Source organism: Cervus canadensis, chromosome X (genome assembly GCF_019320065.1).
Source record: "Cervus canadensis isolate Bull #8, Minnesota chromosome X, ASM1932006v1, whole genome shotgun sequence".
Classification (NCBI taxonomy): domain Eukaryota; kingdom Metazoa; phylum Chordata; class Mammalia; order Artiodactyla; family Cervidae; genus Cervus; species Cervus canadensis.
In genome coordinates, this window is record NC_057419.1 from 43,671,061 (window position 1) to 43,675,160 (window position 4,100).

The window sequence follows — 4,100 nt, forward strand, 5'->3', positions numbered from 1 at the left end:
GGACTAACACCACCTGACTTCAAGACTTACTATAAATCTACAGGAATCAAGACAGTGTGGCACTGGCAAAATAATGGACAAATAGATCAGTGGAACAGGATGAAAAACTCAGAAATAGACCCATATAAATATAGTCAGCTGATCCTTCACAAAGGAGCAAAAATAGTAAAATATAGTGTTTCTGAAAGGATGCCAGAACAACTGGGCATCCACATCCAAAAATATAAAACTAGATGCAGACCTTATACCACTCATAAGTATTAACTCAAAATGGGTCACAGACGTAAAACACAAAACTATAAAACTCCTAGAAGATAACACAGGAGAAGCTGTAGATGACCTTGGGTACAGTAATGACTTTTTAGATATAATACCAAAGGCACAATCCATGAAATAAATAAATGATATGTTAGACTTCATTAAAGTTAAAAACTTCTGTTCTATGAAAGACAGCATCAAGAGAATGAGAAGACAAGCACCAGACTGGGAGAAAATACTTGCAAAGACTCATGCGATAAAGGACTGTTGTCCAAAATACACACTCAATGATAAGAAAGCAAAAAACCTGATTAAAAATGAACCAAAAATCTTAACAGACATCTTACCAAAGAAGATGTACAGATGGAAAATAAGCATATGAAAAGACACTCACATCACATGTCATCAGGGAAATACAAAATAAAACAAGATGGGGACATATGTACACCCATGGCTGATTCATGTCAATGTATGGCAAAAACCACTACAATATTGTAAAGTAATTAGCCTCCAATTAAAATAAATAAATAAAAAAAAAACAAGATACCATTACAACCTATCAGAATGGCCAAAATCCAGAGCACTAAGAATACCAAATGTCACTGAAATAGCAGGAATTCTTGTTTATTTCTGATGGGAATGCAAAATGGAACAGCCACTTTGGGAGACAGTTTGGAGGTTTCTTACAAAACTGGACATACTCTTATCATATGATCCAGCAATCACCTTCTTTGACATTTACCCAAAGGAGTTGAAAACTTATGTCCACACAAAAACCTGAACATGGATCTTTATAGCAGCTTCATTTATACTTTTCAAAACTTGTAAGCCACTAAGATGTCCTTCAATAAGTGAATGGATAAATAAACTGTGATGTATCCTGACAGTGTAATATTATTCAGAGTTAAAAAGAAATGAGTTATCAAGCCATCAAAAGACATGGTAGTTACTTAAATGCATATTACTAGGTAGGAAAGTCAATCTGAAAATGTTAATACTATTTGATTCCAACTATATGACATTCCGAAATGGGCAAAACTTAGAGACATTACTTTGCCAACAAAGGTTCGTCTAGTCAAAACTATGGCTTTTCCAGTAGTCTTGTATGGATGTTAGAGCTGGACCATAAAGAAAACTAAAATATTGTAAAGTAATTAACCTCCAACTAATAAAAATAAATGGAAAAAAATAAAATAAAATAACTGGAAAAAAAAAGCTGAGCACTGAAAAATTTATGCTTTTGAACTGTGTTGTTGGAGAAGACTCTTGAGAGTCCTTTGGACTGCAAGGAGATCAAACCAGTCAATCCTAAAGGAAATCAACCCTGAGTATTCATTGGAAGGACTGATGCTGAAGCTGAAGCTCCAATACTTTGACCACCTGATGGAAAGAGCTGACTCATTAGAAAAAACCCTGATGCTGGGAAAGATTGATGCAGGAGGAGAAGGGGATGACAGAAGACGAGGTGGTTGGATGGCATGACTGACTTAATGGATATGAGTCTGAGCAAGCTCTGGGAGATGCTGAAGGAAAGGGAAGCCTGACATGCTGCAGTCCATGGGGTCGCAAAGAGTCGGACACGACTTGAGCGACTGAACAACAACGAGAAGAGTAGAAGGGTCAGTGGTTGCCCGTAGTCGGGGGAATGAATAAGAGAAGCATAGTGGATTTTTAGGGCAGTGAAAATACTCTGTATGATACCATAATGATTGATATATATGATTTTACATTTGTCCAAACCTACAGAAGATATAACACTGTGAGTGACCTATAATGTAAAATGTAGACTTTGGATGACCACTTCTTCTTTTTGGCCTTGCCCCCAGATTTGTTCACTGGATCTTTGTCTTTCTTGGCTTACTTTCCGGCATCTTTCTTCTTCTTGTCGTCCTTGGGCAGCATAGCGAAGGCCGGAGAGCAACTGCGACCACTGCCGCATCGCTAAGATGTCGGACAAAAAGCTGGGTGATTATGATGTGTCAATGTAAGTTCATCAGCGGTAACAAAGGTACCACTTTGTTGAGGGATGTTGATTATGGAGGCTGCTGTGCACATGTGGGAGCAGAGATATATGGAGAATCTGTTTTTCCTCTCAGTTTTGCTGTGAACTTTAAATTGCTCTAAAAATAACATATTCATTTTAAAAAATTAATTAATTTAAAAAGAAAATCAGATATTCTTTCAATTTAATTACAGTGTGGAATATGATATAAAAAGTATACACAATGCTTGATTTTTTTTTCTTAGAAAATAATCCCAGTGGGACTTTCCTACACTTATATTATGGGCTAAAAAGTGACCATTACTGACAGAAAAATTTTAGGAACAAATAAACGTAGATGCTAACTAAATTGAATTATAATAGCTAATATCCTTCTGATTTGTTTCGCTCTTGTGACTTCCAGCCAATATTTCAAAATACAAAAACCCCAGAATTACTCCACTTGCACTATGTGAGTAAAATTTCACTGTGTTACAATTTTCTGAGAAGTCGTTTTTAAACATATCAACAGTGATTGCTTTGTTATTTAATTAATTTACAATGTATTAAGGATCTTGCCATTGCAATTTAAGTCTATCTATAAATATTATATTTGTGTAGTTAATAATTTTAGGTTACCAAGAGGTTTTTTTTAATCAAAGTGAGTAGAGATAAAGAGGGCAAAGTAATTGCTTACCAAATAATAGTTTTAATTTACATATTTTCATCTATATGTGAACATTTTGTCCATATAGAAAAAGGACTTTCTTACCTATTTACAAAGATTAAAAGCTGAAGTTTAAATTTTCAGAAATGATATTTTATTTAGTATTTTTAGTATGAATTTATATGCACATGTTTATTTAGTATACTTATTCATTTAAAAAAATTGCATTTATGAGAAAAGAAATGCAGGCATACCTTGAATATATTGCAGATTTGGTTCCAGACCACTGCAATAAAGAGACTATCACAATAATGAGTCACACCAATTTTATTGGTTTCCTAGTATATATAAAAATTGTGTTTACACTATTCTGTACTCTATTAAATGTGCAATAGTATTTCATCTAAAAAAGATAAAGACCAATACAGTATACTAACGCATATATATGGAATTTAAAAAGATGGTAACGACAACCCTATATGCAAGACAGAAAAAGAGACACAGATGTACAAAACAGACTTTGGGACTCTGTGGGAGAAGGCGAGGGTGGGGTGTTCTGAGAGAATAGCATTGAAACAAGTATACTATCAAGGGCGAAACAGATTACCAGCCCAGGTTGGATGCCTGAGACAAGTGCTCAGGGCTGGTGCACTGGGAAGACCCAGAGGGATGAGATGGGGAGGGAGATGGGAGGGGTGTTCAGGATATGGAACACATGTAAATCCATGGCTGATTCATGTCAATGTATGGCAAAACCCACTACAATATTGTAAAGTAATTAGCCTCTAACTAATAAAAATAAATGAAAAAAAAAAAAAAGAAATACATACTTTACTTTAAAAATACTTTATTTTTTAAAAGTACTGACCATCATCTGAGCCTGTGGGGAGTCAAAATGTTTGCAATAATAATGTTAAAGTTCACTAATCATAGATCACCATAACAAATATAGTAATAATGAAACAATTCTTAAATATTGCAAGAATTATCAAAATATGACAGATATGAAGTGGGAAAATGCTGTTGGAAAAATGATGCCAAGAGACTTGTTCAATGCAAGGTTGCCTCAAACTTTCAATTTGTAAAAACACGATATTTGTGAAGCACAATAAAGAGGATTGTAATAAAATGAGGTATACCTATATTGGTAACTCAGAAGACAAAATAAAATGTCACTAGAGTACTGTCTGTTCT

At 34.5% G+C, this 4,100-nt stretch overlaps 1 long non-coding RNA gene across 1 annotated transcript in view; it reads right to left on the reverse strand.

Annotated features, from left to right (window-relative positions):
* Window positions 1-2,068: 2,068 nt before the first annotated feature.
* LOC122434573 overlaps window positions 2,069-4,100 on the reverse strand; it is an 11,580-nt gene continuing 9,548 nt past the window's right edge. Inside the window, exon 3 of the long non-coding RNA XR_006267418.1 lies at window positions 2,069-2,219. This is a non-coding gene — a long non-coding RNA (uncharacterized LOC122434573). The remainder of the gene's footprint in view (window positions 2,220-4,100) is intronic.